The 22,854-nt window shown below is 45.5% G+C and overlaps 2 pseudogenes; both read left to right on the plus strand.

Moving 5' to 3' along the window:
- Window positions 1–3,994: 3,994 nt before the first annotated feature.
- On the plus strand, window positions 3,995–5,361 carry LOC103892049 (BTB/POZ domain-containing protein 10-like; annotated as a pseudogene).
- A 13,129-nt stretch (window positions 5,362–18,490) lies between these two features.
- LOC100435194 (ADP-ribosylation factor-like protein 2-binding protein) lies at window positions 18,491–18,981 on the plus strand (annotated as a pseudogene).
- Window positions 18,982–22,854: the final 3,873 nt, after the last annotated feature.

A 22,854-nucleotide genomic window follows, 5' to 3' on the forward strand; every position in this document is an offset into this window, starting at 1 on the left:
AGTCACCACTGCTGGAGCTGCTACTATCCCCCATACTAATGCTTTTGCTGCTAGAAGTGTGGTTGACCACAGCTGCAATGAGAATGGACTGCTCAGTCACAGTCTGTCTTCCTAAATGCCCATTGCATGCCAATCCCTGTCTGAGAAATGAGTGGTCAAGGAAAGCCACGAGGAAAGACTTGTGAAAAGACACTACAAAAAAAGACCAAAAAAAAAAAAAAAAGAGAGAGACAATGCTCCTATGGGCCTTCCCTGTCTGAGGGAGGCCCAGGACATACACTGGATGGGACATCAGATAAATCCTACCTAAATATGACTTATGTGTCTCTCCCTTGTGCCCCTGACTTTGTGTTACTCTAGGGACAAGGCTGTAGAAGACAATTCTAGGGTTTAAAAGCTGATACAAAGCCATGAGAAATCATCTAAAATGATAGAAAAGAAGTGCACAGCATACTCACAGATGCACACCGGATGCTGGCACTCCCCAGACATCCTATTCAGGAACAAAATAAATATCATGGAAAGGTTATGGTGAAATTACCCAGGTGGGACAAGCTCTTTTTGGAATTAGCCCCTGGGATGCCAGGATACAATGATATGAGCTCCAGCATCAGGGATTGAGGTTAGACGTGAGAAGGGACTTCCTTGAGATTCTAGGATGGGGAATGCAAAGAATAGAAATGTAATGTGTCTCTGGATACATGGCTCTGCCATCACCTTGGCCTCAGTTACTGCACGGGCAAAACTGGAATAACGTGTCTCTTCAGCAGTGTGTGTGATGAGTAAATCAAGCTGGGTAGAGTGCCCCGCACATTCCCCATTCCATATCATAAGTGACACAGCTCCTATTTGCATCATCCTTCTGGGCCCATGGACACCACCCGCATCCAGGTGCAGGTGTCTTTTTTTTTTGAGATGGGGCCTTTCTCTGTCACCCAGGCTGGAATGCAGTGGTGCAATCATGCCTCACTGCAGCCTCACACTCCTGAGCTCAATTCATCCTCCTCCCTCAGCCTCTCGAGTAGCTGGCACTACAGGCACATACCACCATGCCTGGCTAATTTTGTATTATTTTTTGTAAAGATCGGGTCTTATTATGTTGTCCAGGTTGTTCTGGAGGTCCTGGCCTCAAGTGATCCTGCCCCAGCCTTCCAAAGCACTAAGATTACAGGCGTGAGCCACCACACCTAGCTTGCCAGGTATCTTTTCCAGAGCACCGCACAGACCCCAACTGTCCAATGATAACATTAACAAAGAAGGGAAGGTGGGGAAGAGTGACTGGTTCTGAGGAAAGTGGAAACTCCAGTTTAAAGTGTAGGGAGAGCAGGCTGTTAGGACTACCTGGTACTCATCTTTGTATTCTCCACCACACCAGGATTCACTGACATTTGCCTTTTGGTGCCCTATATGCCTATTAGGAGGCTCTGAGTGTTCTGCTCTAGCAAATATTATAAAAGTTGTATCTCTGAGCCTAAAGAGAGAGTGCTGAGCAGTACAGTCCACTTCATCGAGCACTTGTTGAGCCCTTCCTTTGTCCCCTGCCACTGTGTTAGAGCCTCAGTATACCAAGGGGAAGGAAATGTGGAGATAAAAATCACTGTAACACAGTATAGCTAACCAAAGGACCACATAATCCTGTGAAACGGGTTTCTGAGGTTGGGTTCTGTGCCTTGACCAGAGTGCCTATGCTGCTGCACTCCTCGCCCTCCAGCATCTTCTGGTAGGTGGCAGTCTCCACATCCAGCCCAGCTTGATGTTCAGCAGCTCCTGGTAGTCACACAGAAGATGGGCCAGGTCCTCCCTGGCCTGTTGCAGGGCCTCTCTGAGCTCTGTCAACTTGGCCTGGGCATCCTTGAGGGTCAGCATCGCCCCCTGCGCCATGCTGCTCAGTGTCAGCAATTGCCACCTCCAGGTTAGCATTCCGAAGCAGGAGGAGGAAGTGCACTGAGTCCCTGGATCCAACTGTGCATATAGCAGGTGAGCACAGGTCTCCATCTTTCCTGTTAGTGAAAATCTTTAATCTGTGTGCTACGTGGCTGGTGATGCTAACTTCTGCTCATAGCATTCACATCCATATAAACTAAACCATGCTGGGGAAACTCCAATGATTGTCAAGCCTTTACCCAGAGATACTGGTCACCTGCTTCCCACCTCTTGGGAAGGAATAATCCAGGTTCTAAGATCCCAGAAACTCAATGCCACATAGTTTATGAAGTTTTGGGGACCATGTCTACCAGATTGAGAGAAGATCATTCTGCCTTTAAGTTGATGGATGTAAGTTAAGACAGTGTAAATCCTTGTTTTATGTGGTATCACTTGGCAAGCCCAGTTGCAAAAGGTCCCAATCAGGAGTCTGAAAAGCTGCCCTACCTGCTAGGTCCAGGTGCCCCTCTGGCATCCCAGGACACCACTTTCATCAGAGCCATAATCCTGGGCTTTAAGGAGCTGCCACCAACTGCTTGTTGATGCTCTCAATCTCTGCCTGCAGCCTGTGGATCATCCTGCTGAGCTCCACAATCTCATTCTTGGTGCTCCTCAAGTCATCACCATGTCTGCTGGCTGTGGTCTACAGCTCCCCAAGCTACAGCTGGGTGAACAGAGAGAGAAGGTAGGGAGAGATTACCCCAACCCTGAAACATGTTTATGAAAAGGGCAATAGAATCAATCCAGAAAGTCCTAATTCACATAAAGCCCACCAGGCACACAGAGTGGAAAGAATCACTTAACTGAAACTCACAATTGCCCTTAAAGATATCGGGTAGTAGAATGAAAAGCACTATAAAGACTCTGCAAGTTATGGGGCTGGGCAGAGTGGCTCACACCTGTAATTCCAGATACTTGGGAGACCGAGGCGGGTAGATCACTTGAGGTCAAAAGTTCAAGACCAGCCTAGCCAATATGGTGAAATGCTGTCTCTACTAAAAACACAAAAATTATCTGGGCATACAGGTGCAAGCCTATAATCACAGCTACTCGGGAGGCTGAGGCAGGAGAATCGCTTGAAGCTGGGAGGCAGAGAGGTTGCAGTGAGCCAAGATTGTGCCACTGCAGTCCAGCCTGGGCAAGAGAGTGAGTGAGACTCCATCTTAAAAAAAAAAAAAAAAAAAGATTCTGCAGGTTATGGAAATTTGTGAAAGAAATTTCAATAGATTTCCTAGTGAGTAAAATATGTATTCTCTGGGATGGTGCCAGAAGGGCTGGAGGTAAAGTTTAGAAGCCCTGGAAAAGGCTGGTGGGGTCCAGATTGATCCAATGATCCTTATTTACCTTGGTCTGGTACAGGGTCTGGGCCTTGGCCCTGCTCTTCTAAGCCATCTCCTCATACTAGGTCTTGACCTTGGCAATGATGCTGTTGAGGTCCAGGTGCCAGTTATTGTCCACAGACAGGACCACAGACATATCACTGGATTGCAACAGGCCTTGTTATACTGCTACAAGCACACAGGGGCAGACCACTGGGCGGTTGTCACCATCTCACTAGGATGCCCTGAACCAACCACCCATTGGCTCAGGAGTGTTATGAGGTCGAAAAAACTAAATCTGTTTTTATTGCCCAGCCAGCCCATGCAGGTGACTCTCGATGTTTCCTAGGCAGCCAAACTGAAGGAGTTTCAGCTGGCACAGGGGCTCCCGCCAACCGAGCATTTAAAAATAAGCAGCAGGGGATGCTAGGGAACAGAGTGTGTCCCTCATGACGACCAACTCTCATCAGTTCCAGTTGGTCCACACCGGCAGAAGCAATTTTGGAGTTTGCTTTGATGAGGGAAATGCTTTCCCTGAATAGTCCCTGCGGTATTTCTCCAACTCTGTGACTGAAACGCTGTCTGCTTTTCTCTAATGGTGACAGGAAGTCAAGGGGAAAACGTGGGATTCAAAGGTTTGAAGTACTTCCTCGCGTATTGCTAAAGGAGCCCACCACACCAAAATGAGTCTACATGATGCTAGTGGGGGATGTAAGAGATCAAGAGATAGACGAAGGTCAAGTGACAGATCACGAGATTCATCTCATGAAAGAACAGAGTCTCAACTTACTCCTTGTATTAGAAACGTGACTTCTCCAACAGGACAGCACCATGTTGAACAAGAAAAAGATCACAGTTCCTCTCGTCCAAGCAGTCTGAGTCCTCAAAAAGCATCTCCAAATGGTTCCATTAGCAGTGCTGGGAACAGCAGCAGAAACAGTAGTCAGTCAAGTTCAGGTGGTAGCTGTAAGACATCTGGGGAGATGGTGTTTGTATATGAAAATGCAAAAGAAGGAGCTCGGAATATCGGAATATAAGAATGTCAGAAAGAGTGACACTAATAGTGGATAACACTAGATTTGTTGTAGACCCATCCATTTTTACTGCACAGCCAAATATAATGTTAGGCAGGATGTTTGGATCTGGCTGAGAACATAACTTTACACGACCCAATAAGAAAGAAGAGTATGAGGTGGCAAAGGGGATTGGTTCCACTGTGTTTGGAGCTATTCTGGATTACTATAAAACAGGAATAATCGGTTGTCCTGATGGCATATCTATTCCTGAACTGAGAGAAGCATGTAACTATCTTTGTATCTCTTTTGAATATAGTACTGTTGAATGTAGAGATCTCAGTGCCCTAATGCATGAGTTATCAAATGATGGTTCTCATAGACAATTTGAATTTTATCTGGAAGAAATGATCCTCCCTCTCATGGTAGCTAGTGCCCAGAGTGGGGAACGGGAATGACATATAGTGGTGCTTACAGATGATGATGTGGTTGATTGGGATGAAGAATATCCACCACAGATGGGAGAAGAATATTCACAAATTATTTATAGCACAAAATTATATAGATTTTTCAAGTACATTGAAAACAGAGATGTGGCCAAGTCAGTTTTGAAGGAGAGGGGTCTTAAGAAGATTAGATTGGGAATAGAAGGTTATCCTACCTACAAAGAAAAAGTAAAGAAAAGGCCTGGAGGCCGCCCAGAAGTGATCTACAACTATGTCCAAAGACCCTTTATTCAAATGTCCTGGGAGAAGGAAGAAGGAAAGAGTCGGCATGTAGACTTTCAGTGTGTAAAGAGTAAATCTATCACCAACCTTGCAGCAGCTGCGGCAGACATTCCCCAGGACCAGCTGGTAGTCATGCACCCAACTCCACAAGTGGATGAGCTGGATATTCTCCCTATCCATCCCCCTTCTGGCAACAGTGGCCTCGATCCTGATGCACAGAATCCAACGCTGTGATGCTGATGTTCCTTGAAATCACAGCGTGCTACTCTTCACAGTGACGTTGTACTCTCCTCATTCTGCACTGCAAGGCCACTCTTCTTCACTGTGAGATGCACATAACAATGTTTAGGATGCTGCAGTGTGGCCTTTTTAAAGACCAAAGGTAGCTGAATGGTTTTTTTAAATGAGTAGAACTCTAGCATTTTGAAGTTCCAGTTATATAAATGTATTTGTTTACCAGTACGTTTGTGAAATTGGTTCTTTGTATGGTGGACGGTCCTTTTTCACACATCTAGGTCTTTTCAAAAGTGGTGGAAATTGGCAGCTGGGGTACTTTCAGTTTGGATTGATATTCATCACACCCCAGATAAAATGCAGAGTATTATATAGTTGCGTTTTATAGATGGTGATTAAATGGAAATGTTCAAGCCATTTTATAGTTGTGATGCACAATATAATTTAAGTGCTTCTGTCAAAGTATTCCTCCAGTAAAATTTGTATAGTTTGCTGCCCTTGATGAGCAAAAAGTATTTATCTTGGACTTATCTGAATGATCTGGATGAGATTTAATGCCCATATCTTATCAGTTCAGTTATCTCCAGGGCCGTTTCACCCTTTAGAGTGAGTCCCATGCAGGGAGTGTGAATGTCAGAGGTGGTTTATTATCCAGTCTGCCTTACCCTTAATCTATTCACAGATATTTATTTACTAATGCTTTTTTTTCTTAAGAGTTATGGGATAGGAAAATGAAGGGTTTGCTCTTCATTTACTAAATGATTATAAACTTCAGTTTTTTGTCAAAATAAAATTCCATTGTTTTAGTGTTTCTGACCAAATTTATAACCACCTTGAAAAAAAAAGAAAGAAAAAAGAGAAAAATAAATCTTAGCGAAGAGAAAGGAAAGTAACAAGAGACAGTAACCCAGAGAAACCAGGCAGCAGAAAATCATCCAGCAGACAATAAGGGGTTACCCATAACTCTCCTCTTGGCCACTCTTGATATGTTCCCCTTGGGATGCTGTGGACATAGGGATTCTAAAAGCCTGAACTGCAGATGCTAGGTACCCTGAGCCTTGGGAAGGACAAGAGGGAGGAAGTAAGCAATATGGGGAAGGGGGCTGTAAAATTGAAGAAATGATGGAAGAATATGGATTGTGGTGGGAAACACTTTGCAAATGTTTGCCTGAAAATAGATTTCACAAAGGAAGCAGAATCCCCAGAATCAAGCAAGACTTGACACCCTACATGTGGCTTCAATCCTAGAAGAAATAATAAAGGTCCTCATAGCTTCATAGAGGCTCTCAGACTGGCCAGACTCTCCGTTTTGATTTCCAAGTCCACTTTGGTCACGTGAGAAAGATCCACCTCCTGAAGATAATCAGCCTTATTTGCTTCAATATTACTCTTATTTGATAACATCAGCAGCGTGTTTACATGGTTACAGGAGCAAAAATCACAAAAAAAAAAAAAACAGACAGTATCCTTGCAGTAGAGAAAGAGGTTTGACAATTGAGCTCAATATTAGTGAAGCATGTTATTATCAATTTCTATAACCTGGATGATTATAATGGTAATTATCTACAGTTCAATAGTGAACTGGTGTAATGAAGGGCTCAAAGCAGTTTGGCAACTGGTGAGCAAAACACACTTTGGAGGGATGTCAACTCCTGAAAGAAAACCCTGGGGCAGAGGCTTAGCATTGAGGCTGGCACTGTCCTAGGTTTTGGCCATCAGCAACAGCAACACTTGGAATTCCTGTTCTGGAGAAAGTGTTATCCAGCCTCACAGCCCTGGGAAGGCACCACCATTCCTCACTTTCCTGGCTCCATCTCCTTTCTTCGTAGCTCCACTGCCCTGCTCACCTTCTTCAGAACCATGAAGTCATTATCAGCCTCTGAGTACTTGTGAAATTCATCCTCATACCTACCAGGAAGAAAAGAAGTAAGGCTCAGGTGGCAGCAGAGCCAAGGTTATATGCACAGATGTGCAGAGAAAGGTGTTTATCCCAGGAGGTGGAAGCTCAGCTGGGGCAGGGTTGATGGTGAATATTCTCTGGATAACATGCCAGTGGGTGGCATGGGTTATTAGAATGGTAGGATTTTTTTTTTTCTTTGAGACGGAGTCTTGCTCTGTCACCAGGCTGGAGTGCAGTGGCGCGATCTTGGCTCACTGCAACCTCCACCTCCCAGGTTCAAGAGATTCCCCTGCCTCAGCTTCCCAAGTAGCTGGGACTACAGCTAATTTTTTGTATTTTAGTGGAGATGGGGTTTCACCATGTTGGCGAGGATGGTCTTGATCTCCTGACCTCATGATCCGCCTGCCTCGGCCTCCCAAAGTACTGGGATTACAGGCGTGAGCCATTGCAGCCTGCCGAATGGTAGGATCTTTAAGAGCACAATGGTACCCCATTTCCAACATTCCCAGACACTGAAACTAGAAGGAGATAAAACATGTAATAGAACTGGCACACAGCCCTTGCTGTCCCTGGGTGGCACATTCATATAGGTCTCTGGATTCTCCACTGCTGGAGATCACCCAAGTCCTCATGAGCCAGGGCCAATGCTCAATCCCAAGGCCATCTTCCCCTTGAATCTTCCCCCAAAGCTCCCAGCTCCATCTGTGTCCTGAGTGTGCATCCTGCCCTCAACATCAGATCAGGAACAAGGCTCCTTCCTGTCTTGGCCCCCGCTTGAAGCTCCCTCACCACCCAAGACAAACACATTTTCTAACTGGTCCTCTCCTTGGTTTTACATTGGAACCACCTGGAACTCAATAAAAGCTACCAAAGGCTGGCTCCCATGCCCAGAAATCCTGATTTAATGGGTTACAAGTGCAAATTTGTAAAGCTCCCAAAGTGATCTAGTAAACAGCAAAATGTGCAATCCATTTTTGCTAAATGTTGGAGTGCCTGAATATCTGTCCCTGTTTACTGGGGAGCAGCTAAGATGCCCATCTCTGAGACATACGTCTCATTCTCCTTGGCACCAACACAAAATATCAACAGAGGGCAGACCCTCCTTTCATCAGCGCCCTTTCCAGACACTTCATCTTGTAGCCTACAGACTCAGAGGTCATGAGAACACACAGGAACTCTCCAGTTGGAAAACCCACACACCACCTGACCTGCAACATGATCACCCCAGTGACTGTCCCCCCAGGCACCTCCATCACTTACCTCCTCTTGTACTCCTCCAAGAGTGCCTGCATGGTGCCCAGCTCCCCATCCAGCCAACTCTGTTCCATCAGTAGCTTGTCCAGGTAGGCTTGGAGGCAGCCAATGTAGGACTCCAAGAAGAGCTGCAGGTCATTGGCACTAGCCTTGACCATCTACTCCTGTGGGAGACACCACTTGGTCTCCAGAACCTTGTTCTGCTGCTCCAGGAACCGCACCTGTGATCAACCATGTTGGAGAGGGTCATGGTCTGTCCAGTCCCCAGCTCAGGAGCAGATCTGCCCCTCAAACCCAGACCTCCCATGCCAAGGCCCCAAAGGCTCTCAGGACCACAGGCTGTCCCCCACCTCACACACTCACCTTGTCAACAAAGGAAGCAAATTTGTTGAGCGTCTTCCTTGGTCTTCACCTTCTCAATCTAGGGGTCATTCCCCACATTCAGGGGCTGCAGGGAGCTCTGGTTGATGGTCACCTCCTAGATGCCAAAGAGAAAGGCCCCCAAACCCCCAAAGCCCCAGGCTCCACCAGGAGCTCCTCCAAAGCTGCCAGGTCTCCTCCAATACTGAAGGAGCTTCCTCTAAAGCCACTTTTTGTGCCCTTTCCTTCTGCCCCACACAGGCTGCCCCCAAAGACACCTCTGCACCCCCGTGCCCTGCCCCAGCCTGGATGGCACCTCCAGCCACCCTCAGTGAGATCTTCTTGCTCCCCCCAAGGCTGTACAGACCACTGGTGCCAAAGGTGTCCCCTATCATGACACTGGCCTCAGTGGCACTGCTTTCCCCAGAGTATGAGCCCAACTGGAACCTGGTGGAACTGCCATGGCTCTGGCCAGACACAAGGAAGGCAGAGTGGCTTCTGGAGCCCCAGGCAGCCTGGGAGGCCCTGCTGGACTACTGGCTCATCATTTTCTCTGGATGCAGGAAATGTCCCTATTCAGAAGCCTCAGAGGAAAGGCACAGGGAGAAGGTGGCCCCTTTTATAGGTCCAGTGGATTGATTTATTCATTTAACAATTTCCTGGGTTTCATTATCTGGCTGAAACTAATCCCCATAGCAACTTCCTGTACTGTAATCCTGAAATCTCCATTTCAGGTCTTTCCTATAATTAGTCCTGCATAGACTTCCTGCAGGAACCCAGGCTCTCCCTTGCTAAGTGAGCTTGGTTCCTGCCACACATGGCCCAGCCCCAACCCCAGCACCCTGGGCACTGGCTTCTCAGGAGGCAGCAGGTCCGATTAGGTGAGTTGGTGGCTTTTTCATTCCACCTTAACCCTGGGCATCCACTCCTGTCATTCTGCTGTCTGCCTCTCAGAATGAACAAGGCTCACCCAGGAATCTGGAAAGGGTTGAGAGGATCAAATGAAAGGGTAGATTCCTCCTAATTTTAGCACCTCCAAGTCTCACACCATGTGTGTCCATGGAACTCCCCAGAGAGTTTGTCCCTGGGTCTGCAACACAACCAGCACTCTCACTATTCTAGCCAGGGACAGGGGGATTCAGCCAGAATATCCCAGGCTGAGCCAGGGGTCTGAATGAATGGACTGGATACTTGAAGGCATTCATTCATCTGAGACTGAGCAATGCTCACCATTCTGGTGACCAAGAGAGTTCCTAACATCCCTTCTGTCTGCCTGTGGCTCCCTGGGTGGCCCTTTTGATCCTGTTTTTCAACCTGATGCCCAGGGAGCCTCATGTCACTCATCTCACATCCCATGCCTAGTCTCTTCCCCTTTCAAACATGCCCCCTTAGTCCCCTTTTCAGGCCCCTATGTATTCTGCTGCCTGCATTCCCTTCCTGCCTCTCCCCTGCAGGGAGGGCTGCACCCTTGTCCACCTGACAACAGATGCCATGATGACAGGATCCTCTCTGCCTGGTTCTCCAGGGTTCCCCATTGCCTAGCACAGTGCCTGGCCCATGGCAGGCTCCCAGATTTTGTGGGATCAACAACTATTTGGTTCCTCCTGCTTATAGCATTGTCCTCTGTGTGGGTAGTTGTGTGTCCCGCCTCCACTGTCATGCTGGAGAAGAAAAGTCTTGGCCCTCCAGACACCCTTCTACCCAATCATCTCCTGCCCCAAACCCAGGACAGGAGCCTGTATGCATGAACTCAAGATGGGGTTTTGAGATACAGACTGACTAAATCAGCTGCCACTTGTAGGAATGGCTGCCCTCTCTGCTAAACATGCCCACCTGTGTACCAAGCCCATGTTAAGCCCATGGGAAATGCAGCCAAATCATCCAACTGGAGGGAAAAGAGACCCAGCTGATTTGAAGGCCTTGAATCTCACCTCACAACCTCACATTTTCTCAGCCCCTAGAAGCCCCTAACATCCCAGCTTGGATGCTTGTCTTGGCAGCCTGACACTCTCAGGGGCCTGGGTAGTGGCTGCAGATTATCCTCAAAATAAACAAAAGAGAGGCAATTTTATTAAGAATTCTAACCGGGGGTAACAGCAACAGTCATCCTGGCTATAAGGAGAGAGGATCTGAATCCAGTGGTTTCTGGTGAGCACAGGCCAAGAAAATAGTTACGCTACAGTAGCGGGGGTGCTAGAAGGCCTTCCCTGCAGAGAGGCCAGAGAGCTGGGCACTCCAAGCTTCCGTGCCATTGCCTCTGGAAGGAAAAGAAATTTTGACTGGGTGTCAGGGGTAGGTTCACTGCCAACTGACCCAGTGCACGAGGATAAGCAACTTGATGACAGAGAACCTTCTAGTTACAGTTTATTAAAATAAAAATAAAAATAAAGATCATGTTCAGGTTGCCCTGGAGGCTACAGAGTTCTTTCCGCCTCTGGTAGGTGCTTATACCAGGCTTAGAACAGACACATTCTTTGGCACCACCACATCTACAGGAATCTAATGTTGTGCTTGCCTCTGTAGACAGCACCACAGGAGTAGGTCATGGGATAGCAAGTCGGCTCTCAAAGATTTTGGGAAGGGCACTCATTGCAAGACACATAAGACAACATGGGAACTAAAGTTTAAGTAAACCCAGTTCTGTTCCATTTATTAAATAGCTTCTTGATCATATAACAAGAAGTTTATAGGAAGGAGGAAATCTGTTCTGTTAATACCCAGAAAGCAAACAGCCTGACACTCTCACCCAGAGCATGAGGCAGACACGGATGGGACCAGGAACAGCCACGTGACTATTGCAGTTACAGGAGGGGATTGAAATGGGAACTGTGGAGGGCGGTTAGTCAAGGAAGACTTCCCAGAGAAGGTATCTTGAGGTGAGCTGATGGAGAGGATAAAGAGTATCCCATGTTGGGGGCATAAAGAGTCTTGCAGAAACCCTTCTGTGCAGCAAATATTACAGCTTCATTTGAAGCAAGATCATCAAAGGCTGCTGAAGGCTACAAAGCAGAGCGTGGTATATCCACAAATGCAGGGATATGTACCAGCCTGACCCATTGAGTGGGAAGAATTTATGCTGTTTATGACAGCCTGGCAAACTGCAGTGGCTCACGAGCTTGGATGTGGCTCACTGCTCCCCAAAGATTACCCAGAGTCTCTAGTCTCCCTTTGCTCCCATCCACCCCTGCCAACATGATCTTATGCAAGTACCATTTTCAAAATGTCACTCTCCTACCCAAAAGTTGACTAGCCTGCCTCTTCTAGCAGAACGATCTCCTCTTTTGACCTTAAATGCCCTCCGCTTTCCCTTTTTCTTTCCTCCATCCTGATTCCACCACTTTAATGTTAAAACTCTGTCATTCCATCCAAGCCAATCTTCTTGCTATCATTTGGTAGGAAGTTGAACAAATTACTTCTACAGTTTCTTCCCCCCATTGGGTTCTGGAATACCATGCATCTCCTCCCCCCGACCACCATCGTCCTTGCTAAGTTCCACCTCTGAGAGGGTGACCCACTCAGCAGCCTGGCCATGGAATCCCTGGGTCTTCTCAATTCCGGTCACCCTCTCCTTCACTCCACCTCAACCACACACTCCATGCCTGCAGCCTGGACCATCACCAAAAACTGCTGCCTCCTAGAAGCTTAATTCCCAAGCCCCACTTTCTGGCCATAACTTTCCATCTCCCAGGGTTCTCCCACCTAACTCTCATTACATCTGCTCCTCACCCATGTAAATAATCTCATTGTCTTAACCCCTTCATTTTTTCCAAAGCTGTTAGCTCTCTGCTGGTTTCTTTTCCTGCTCTTCTCACATTAAGCATTATTCATTCATTCAACAAATACTTTCTGAGCATCTACTGTATGCTAGACATTGACCAGATGGTGGAAAGTGGTGAACAAAATTGATGCTGTCTCATTCCTCATGGAAAGAACAGACTGGACTTCACCACCTGGACGACCTTCTCACCAGCCTCATCAATTCCCCTGTTCCCCTATCTTTCAACCATCAGCCTAACAAAGTCCCTTCTCAAGGCCATGACTACAACCTTCCTTCCCCCACCTGCTGCAGGCACTGAGCTCTGCTAAGGGAGACCACCCAAGCCTAGCTTCCTACTTCACCAAGAACACTGAAGCCATCAGGAGTGATCCCCTCAGCATCCCTTCCGTGCCTTGACTCCTGCCTGCCTCCACACCCACATGATTTTCCTTTTTCTTGTACAAGGCTTCAAGACGTATCCCCACCAATCTCCCCTAATTCTTTGCTCCATCAGTTACCCTCCTTCTTCTCCTGCCCCTCCTCTCAACCTCTCCTCTCATACCCAAGTCTTTCCCACCCTTACAGTACCTCTTGTCACCCCATGGCACCTTCTTGCTATCATTCTGTCTCTCTTCCCTTTCTCAACTAAATGTCTCAAAAGGATAATCCCATTTTGTCCACTTCTCTGTCTCTGATCAGCTCCTAAACCCATGAAATCTAGTTCTGTACATAACCCTGACATCATGGACACCATTCCTAAGAATGCCTTTCTCCATGACTTCCTAAAAGTCAAACCCAATAGACAACCTTCAATCTTCATGCCACCAGATCTCTCTACTGCAGCTGAAGTGTGGTATATACATAAGCCATTCTTTGCAGTATCATCACAACAGTAACTTGCACATGTTTTTTGAATCCCTACGTTCCTTAAAAGTGTGGATTAATAGGTTTCCAGCTTCATTCTGGCACAACTTGGTAACTTCCTTGTGGATGTGGTGGATAAGACATGGGCAGGTCTAGTTTGTCAAGAACGTGAACACAGTGCTCCTTGATGAAATGAATCTAAAACCAGGAGATTCTAAAGCTCCTAGAGTGGCAATGAGCCACTGGAGAGCAGGTATAGAGAAGTTGTGCTGTCATTACTATCTTGTTCTAGAAAGGTAGTGCTGACCTTACATTGAGTGGTGTAGAGGCAGGCCAGCTGCAGAAACTGAGGACTAAGGAGATTCAACATTAGATTGAGGAAAGGCCCCTCTTCTCCAGATTTCAGGGCTCAGGATAGTGACAGACTAACACAAAACCACCAGACCACCATGTCAGTTGTGCGGATTGTGTCATATATAAGAGTTCCAGGCCAAGGACTTGAAAGGGAGCGAAAATCTAACCCATACTCTAGTCGCCGAGCTGTGTGCTTTGCCATGGACTATGTCCACCCAGAAGAACACAAACATATGTTACCTTACACAAGTGCTACCCTTTGCTAAGACATGCAACCATGAAGCTGTCTGCACAGAATGGACATCTATTTCTAATTCACAAAAAGACCTGAGAGGTCCAGAAGACTTCAGAATACCAGTTTAACATCATGAGTTTCAGCATGAGAAGAATCTAGTGCTAGAAAACCTTCACTTGTGCCTCACTGGTCTTCAGGTCAGTTAAGTTATGTTGTGGTGAAACCCCATGAGTCAAATCCTGGCTCCCCACCTCCTAGTTACATTACCTCGGGTAAGTTGTTTAACCCACTATGCCTTGAATTCCACCTATCAGATAAAAATTTGCTGTGAGGATTAAATTATTTTAGAACATGTCCTGGTACATAACAAGCACTCAGTACGCATTAGCTTTTAACTAATGGTGTAATCCTTATGTACAATGACAGAAAATCTTCTCTGGACCATCAAACATACAACACACCCTCTCATCAGCAGGTTCTTTGTTCTCCAAAGTTTGCATGTGGGTGCTGTTGCCACATTTGTTCAGTGCTTTCCTGTTTCAAAAAGGCAAGAGTGTGGGTGTGAGTACAAGGGTGTGTGTGTCTACATGTGTGGGAGGTAAGGCAAGGGTTACAGTCAGAAGACTCAGGGCGTCGGCCATGTGTGCAGAGGGAAACCGAGCAGACTGATTCAGTCCTATATTAAAAACCACGCCAATTCTGACTAAACCATTTCAGCTTTGATTTTACAAAGCTGAAAATAAACTAAAAATGCCTCAAGTCCTAGGTTTTCTCTGTACTTCTATTACAAAGCATTATTGTTGGACAGCTAAGATCCTGCATCTTAATTACCAGTTTTTCAGGGCAAAACATGCATGAAATAAATTTATGGGAATTCAAACGTGGACTATTTGGCCTTGACTGTGAGTAACCCCAGCTTTAACAAGGCAGAACGCCTGGCTTGAAACAACCAAATAATTAGTCTAAACAGTGGGAGTGAGAAAGGAGCTCTAATACATACATTTTGCTAATTGCTCTCCCCTGTTGCCAGCAAAGGTGAATTGGAAGAGGTCAACCAGAGCCCCCTGGAGGCAAGGAGGACAGTTAGGAGTTAGTCTCTGTCAGCCAGGGATGAGTTAGCAAGAGCCATTACTTCAGTGAACTGGGACACCAGAGTTGGACCTCAGAAATTCAGCCAGTGGGAGAAAGAACATCTGGAATAGACAGAGAAGGCAGGAGGGGGCCTGGGAAGCCTGGTCTAAGTAGCAGCAATCCCTACCCCAGTCCTAGCTTGGCTTTCCTGAATGTCCCAGGCAAGCATTTACCACTGATCAAATGGCAGCATGCCAGAGAAGCCCACCACCTCCAGAATCCCTGCAGAATGTTCTCATGAGTTCTATATGTGTGGTGGGCTGCCCGCCATCCCTGGGCCTTCACCTCCAGGGTCTTCAAGGATCCCAGGGTCTTCTCCATGCTCCCAGGGCACTAGCTTTTACCAGAAAAAAAGGCAACCTCCCTATCCAAATCCTAGTCAACCAGCCAACTGACCAGCTCCCTCTGGCCCTGTCTCAGGTCAAATTCCCAAAAACAGACTCAGATGAAGATTTGTGTACAGGAAGTTTATTGGAGAGTACTCTTAGGATCAATATGTAAGGAAGTGAATGAAGCAAGATTGGGGATTGGGGAAAAGTTAAACTGCTATGTAGTTGGGTTGGCTGCAACAAAGGTCTCAACAAATCCCACCAAGCACTAGACATGCCAATGGGGAGAGATCATAGCCTAGGGCAAGGCATTCCTGGAAAGGCACTCTGCTAAGTGCAATCAGGAGCCACAGCAGCTGGGGAAGTGAGTGCTAGATTCTCAAAAGGGTGAGAGCCCACCACCCATCCACTACAGACCCCACATCCCTAGGGGGCTGATCCTGCTTCTGTTTCTCTCCCAGCCTTGCCTCACTCTGTCGTCTCATCTACTACCACAGACATAATTTTGGAGGTGACCTCTTCCCACAACTTGGCCCCACTTCCCTGCAATCCTGTAAGCCCCTCTGGTCTCCCTCCTGCTAAGCTAGGTTATCAGGGGAACCACCCCCCATAATTCAATGTATTTTCCACTTTCCCTAAGTGTCGGCCGGTCTGAGAAATAAAGGGAAAGAGTACAAAAGAGAGAAATTTTAAAGCTGGGTGTCCAGGGGAGACATCACATGTTGGCAGGTTCTGTGATGCCCCCTGAGCCGTAAAACCAGCAAGTTTTTATTAGTGATTTTCAAAGGGGAGGGAGTGTACGAATAGGGCGTGGGTCACAGAGATCACATGCTTCACAAGGTAATAGAATATCACAAGGCAAATGGGGGCAGAGCAAGATCACAGGACCGGGGCAAAATTAAAAATGCTAATGAAGTTTCAGGCACACATTGTTATTGATAACATCTTATCAGGAGACAGGGTTTGAGAGCAGACAACTGGTCTGACTAAAATTTACTAGGCAGGAATTTCCTCGTCCTAATAGGCCTGGGAGTGCTACGGGAGACTGGGGCTTATTTCATCCCTTATCTACAACCGTCTAAGACAGATATTCCCAGAGCGGCCATTTTAGAGACCTCCCCCTAGGAACGCATTCTCTTTCTCAGGGCTGTTCCTTGCTGAGAAAAAGAATTCAGCGATATTTCTCCTATTCACTTTTGTAAGAAGAGAAATATGGCTCTGTTCCACCCAGCTCTCAGGCAGTCAGACCTAATGGTTATCTCCCTTGTTCCCTGAACATCTCTGTTATCCTGTTCTTTTTGCAAGGTGCCCAGATTTCATATTGTTTAAACACACATGCTTTAAGAACAATTTGTGCAGTTAACACAATTATCACAGGGTCCTGAGACAACATACATCCTCAGCTTATGAAGATGACGGTATTAAGAGATTAAAGACACGCATAGGAAATCACAAGAGTATTTATTAGGGAAGTGATAAATGTCCATGAAATCTTCCCAGTTTTATGCTCAGAGATAGCAGTAAAGACAGGCATAAGAAATTATAAAAGTATTAATTTGGGGAACTAATAAATGTCCATGAAATATTCACGATTTATGTTCTTCTGCCATGGCTTCAGTCAGTCCCTCCGTTTGGAGTCCCTGACTTCCCACAACACTAGGTTCTCTCTTTGTCACCCCACCCCAGCTATTCTCAGCATCCCCAACAGGGCACTGATTCTGGCACAATTGTGAATGGTTGCTGGATTCTTGAGTGACTAAGGTGCTGTTGGAGTCCTTGCCTCAGGCAACAAGAAGAGAGGAGCAGCAGCTTCTTCCCAATGCAGAACCACAGAATGGGACTAGGATATATGTAGGACTGGCTTCTAGGTGACTTGCCAGGAGCTATGGTGGTACAAGGATCAGGCTCCCCTGAAGAAGATGGACTAGACAACACCAGGGCCCCTGGCAAAGAAAAGCAAGACAGGGTGGAGACTGAAAGCTCAGGTTGTAGAGGACAGTCCATGGGCCCCCTTTAGGGAATTTTCTCCAGTCCTGTCAACACTCAACATATGATATTAGCATAAAATCCTCTCCATTCACGTCATCCTTCCCCAGCAGATTCTGCTTTGCCTTTGCCTCTTTAGGGGGATCCAGATCTAAAAGACCATCCAGACATAGTCTAAACAATGCAATGTGCCCTGGACAGCCTCTGCTAAAATTGGGATTAAAAGAAATCATTATCTTTTTCTGCTCAAAGTGTTGATAGGTCCTTTGATCTCAGACCTACCACTAGGCTGATCACACAGCAGGTAGCCAATAAAATGTGTCTTTCTTTCATCCAGTCATGATACCATGGCAAGAGTTAGATGTAATATTTATCTGCATTTATAAGACACTGTTTATAATATCTTTTACAAACAAATGGCTAGTTTTGTTAATCTACAAAGAGTATGTACAGATTATTTAGAAAAACAAAATGATCACCCAAAGAGAAAATGGACTGAATAAGTGAAGAGACAATTCACAGAAAATGAAAGCTAAATAGCGAATAAACATATTTGTAATGCTCAACCTCATTAGCAATCAAATAAATGAAAATAAGACAGAAAACTGTCAAAAAAAACTAAAAAGAATACTACACAGTGTTCAGAAGACTGTGGAGAAATAGGAAGTCTTATACATTACTTACAAAAGCATGAATTGGTACAGTCTTTCTGGAGAGCGGCCTGACCATATAAATCAAAAATTTTAAGTGGCTTTGCAATTCCAATAACTTCTAAAAAGTTACCTTAAAGAATGAATAGGACCAGTGTCCAAAGAAGTGTGTGTTCATTGCAGCAACATTCATTACAGTGGAAAAAGTAGAAATAAACATATATATAAAAAAGTGCTACATCTATAGAATGGAATATTATGCAGTTAATATTAAGAAAGACGACTTGGCCATGAGGGTAACAGGTGGCAGGGCATGGCACCTACAGCTCAGTAACCCGAGAGGTGGGGTGCGAGGGAGGGGAGGGATGCACAGGCGTAGGCTCTGTGGGTCTCAGGCTGATGGGAGGCTTCTCACCAGCTCCTAGATCAGGGATGGATGCAGCAGCAGAAGTGATGGAAACCCCAGAGGAAGAGAACTTTGCACTACCCATCTCTTCCACCTCTGAAGCCAAATTTGATGTTGTGGTTGGTTCTATTGAGGCTGTCATCATGGATCCTGAGTTCCAGTACCACAGAGAAATTTCATGGACACATACTACCAGGAATTTGAAGACACAGAAGAGAAAAAACTCACCTACACACCAATCTTTAACAAATACCTTTCTTTGGTAGAAAAATATATTGAAGAACAGCTGCTGGAGTGGATTCCAGAATTCAACATGGTGACCTTCACAACAACATTAAAGCACCATAAGAATGAAGTGGCTGATGACATAATCGACATGCTAGTCACATTTACAGACATTCTGGCATTTAAAGAGATGTTTTTGGACTACAGAGCAGAAAAAGAAGGCCAGGGACTGGATTTAAATGGTGATTTAGTGGTGACTGCGTTGTGCAAAACACCTTCCATGCCAGCTATCCAAAACAGTCTGTGGCACTAGCTTGCATCTCCAGGCAGTGGGAGCCTTCTGGACATCATAGGCCCAGTAGGCAGGGAGAGGCGTCTTTTCCTAATGACAGAATATGTCTTGGAAAGACTGACTCTGAAGCTCTTCACTAATGTTAAGCATTGATGAATCAAAAAGATAATTACCTGACCCTCCAGGGACCTCTGCTTTTCCTGAAACACCTTCTTGTATTCAGTAACCCTACTGCCCCTGCCAAAGTAGACACAACTCTCTCAGGAACTTCTGGGGGTCAGACTGGTCTGTGACAAGAGATTGTGTCAAGCAATCCACCTGGAAGACCCCTTTTCTCACCATACATGTTCCTGTGTCAACAACATGGAAAATAACACCATCATAAACCCTCCCTGTCCCAGATACTACAGGCAGGCTTTGCACTAAACTTTCGTGTGCTCACAGCTCTTTCACTTGGGTAAGATTTGTAGTCTATCAACCCTATGGATCCACCTGGGCAGGTATTTTACTTTTTGGGAGTACTTATCTAGGATGTCATTCAAACCAACTGCCCCTGACTTGAGATTTCTGAAGCTCCTATTTTCTGCCCACTATTATGAGAAAACTAGAGCCAGTCTTGGCCAAAGGAAGCAACTGAAAAACAGGTCGTTAACTAAAAGCTACATGGGAAAAATCAATTCCTAGGCGTGGGTTTGCAGTTCTCTTATCACTGTCTTCTGCTAGTCCTGATGTAGTCCCACAGTTTCTAGAGAAGCCTTTATTTTTTTAAGCATCATTGTTGAAAAAATATTTTTGTAGATGAATACTCAAGCAGTAGATCTAATACAGTAGATCTGATTTTAGAATTTCTGATTAGCCCCTTCAAGATCTAAGTATTAAATGGCTTGTAGTTTTTAATTGTAGTGCTATGAAGGCAAAAATGTTTTCTTTATTGAAATTCCTATTTTACTGGACATCAATGGATGTATGCTATGTGCTGGAAATCAACTAAAAGGTATCTTTTACTTATACCATGTTAAGTGTGTTTGTACAGATTTACTTAAAATCCTTTCCGTATAAATCAGTCTGTTAGGTTTTTGGTTGGGATGGGGGTGAGTTTGCTAAAATGTGATTCTTAAAGCTCTGTAATTCCAACTCTATCCTTCTTCCTTTCAAAATATTTCTTGCAAGAAAATGATGTTCCACTGATCTAGTTCAGCCTGAGTAAGAGGAGGTAGCAAAAGGCTTCAGAGGTACCAAAGGTCGTCTGTCTGGCTTCTTGTTAGTAAAATGTTTGGTAGGACATTACTGACTAGAAAACATGTATGTCATACCTCTAGAAAGAAGAAAAACACATAATTGTTTATAGTTCCTAATGTGTACCTTTGATTTTGTTTTTTAAGTAAAAATAAGAATCTGCACTGAAAAAGAAAATTATGATCTCCATCTACATTTGCTGTTGTGGAAAGATGCTATTTGGTAAATTTCTTATCGGCTAGATTATAAATTCTGTGAGGGCAGAAACTATATGTGTTCTCCCCTGTATCCTTGGGCCTGGCATAGTAGCTAGAAAATGGTAGGCATTCAGTCTATTAATAGTTGTTGAATAACTAAATGGATAAATTCCACAGTACATTAGGTGAAAAATCAAGTTAAAAAGCAGAATGTATTGTTAAGACCCTATGGTAAAATATTTTATATATTTCTATGAATACGTGTGTATGCATGCACATGCATGAATGTAGGAAAATGTCAGGATGGTAGAATCATAGATGACCTTAATCTTCTTTTAATTTGCTAAAACTTTATGCATTTTTTGCTATAAATGTGTGTTGCTTTTATAATTTAGTTAAAGATATCTAGAAGGAGAGGGAGAAGAGTGAAGGATAAAGAATAAAGGATGGAAAACAACAAAGCAGTTGCCACTAGGAGACAGATTGTTTAATTCTAAAGACAACTGGTAGGATTTCAAGTATCAATTCCAAAGGGCTCCTGTCACCCTTTTGACCATTCCACACAGGTAAATATCTACTCTACTTACCTTGGCTGCCTTCAAATGCAAAGAGCTGCCCCAGTTCTGCCTTCAGATGGGCGATGGGTTGAGGGATTCTGCAAGGCTGAGACAGCCCAAGATTGCCAGTCTCCCACAGTCTTAAAAATGTTCTACTCTCCCCAGCCCCTATCCTCGCCTCAGACATGATGCCTTCACCCTGGAGCTTCACCATGTGCTCCACTGGCACATGATTTAGTGCCACTGTGTCAAGAACATGGAAGATGATACTAGTCCTGGAGTTCTCCTGGGATTTGGTCTGGATAGCTGAGCCCTGATCCCTTGCCCTTCCTCCATATTGCCCAGAGTCTCTTTCCTTCCCAGGCCTGCTCCAGGCTTCTTCTACAATGTGCCTTTCTAAATAGGCCCCTTCCTTTAATTCTAGATATCCTTAAGTCTTTCACTACCTTCCTTGGTAGCCCCCTCCACCATTCCTCCTCACAAGAGTTCAAAAGAGGGTCCTAGGCCCTCACTGTAAACTTTTCACTCTGTCCTACCTTGGAGTGTGACCTATCCCATCTTCCATTCAGGCTAAGGGGATGCGGGGCCCACTCTCCTTATTCATCTCTATTCATCCTTTCAATTGACCACCAAACTTTTGCTCAGTTCCCCACCTGCTATGCAGGGCCCTGAGATTAGTACCCAGGACCCAGCTATCAACACACATGGAGCAGATGGATAAAGAGACTGAAGCAGATGTCTCTAAACCCTGCTGCTTCTGTCTTATGAGAAGTTGTGTTGACTCAAGACAGTCAGCCTCTTCCCATTAAGTTAAGCAACACATGGAGCAGAGCTCCCAGGGTGTTTTCCTGTGGGGAGTTGGGGAGACAACCGATTATGTTTCTTGCAGCGTCTCTAAAAGGCCAGTAAGAGCAGCAATTCAGAACTGCCTGCCCTTGCTCAAAGTACCCAGAACTAGGCCAAGGCAAAGTGGAAAGGGCACTACCTCCAGCTTGTAAGCCATGAAAAGATGGGCAAGGATTTATTGATCACTCAGGTATAGGAACTTTAAAATGCCCTCTTCTCCAACTCTTGAGGCCAGGGCTACTGTACGTTAGAGATTAGATGGGCTGAGCTAAGGCTCAGAAATACGGAGACAAGGCCCTGGCACTCCCCTTGGACATCAGACAAATGTACAGATGCCCTCTTGTTATTCCAGCCCTGACCTGACTTATGGGCAGTAACACATGGTCTGCAGTGACTTACAAACTAGTATTTTGCCACGCTTAATGGCATGCAGAGGGCATTGGTTGGGGGGCGGGGTAGGGAAAAATCACAGATCCTAAATGTCATCTCCCTGAGGCCCCCAATTTTTCTGGTTTCTCTCAGTGACTGTCTCATTACCCCTGTTCCCCATGGATTTGGGTTTCAGCTTTCTGAGAATGGCTGGTAAATGCTGGTGTGAGGGCAGGCACACATCATCCGTGTTCCTAATTTTACATCCACCTGGAGTGAGTTTTACTAGTTTAACACTCCCACCCACTCTCTTACCTGATCGGTGAGTTTGGAAGGAAGAGTTGAGTTTGCAGAGCAATGCCCCTCCATCTCTTAGGATCTGGCTGTCCACAGTAAGATTATATTCTGCTCTCTTGTGCTCTCCCTCGACTATGAGGGATCTGACCCCATACAGAAGGCCACAGTGGCCCTAGGCTGCCCCTGCCCAGGTGGAAAATCTGGCCTAATCCTGAGGTCCTGTGATAGGAGAAACCCTTTCCATCCAAGGTAAAAAGATACATGCTCCAGTATCTGCTTTATTGGTAACAAAGGCAATATTGACCCTCCATCTGCTCATTTATTTGTCTTATTTTTTAATTGGCTCAGAACCTATGCAAAGAAAAGAAGATGTTATGTGTTGACCCCTTCAG

This window comes from Pongo abelii, chromosome 10 (genome assembly GCF_028885655.2).
Source record: "Pongo abelii isolate AG06213 chromosome 10, NHGRI_mPonAbe1-v2.0_pri, whole genome shotgun sequence".
Lineage (NCBI taxonomy): Eukaryota > Metazoa > Chordata > Mammalia > Primates > Hominidae > Pongo > Pongo abelii.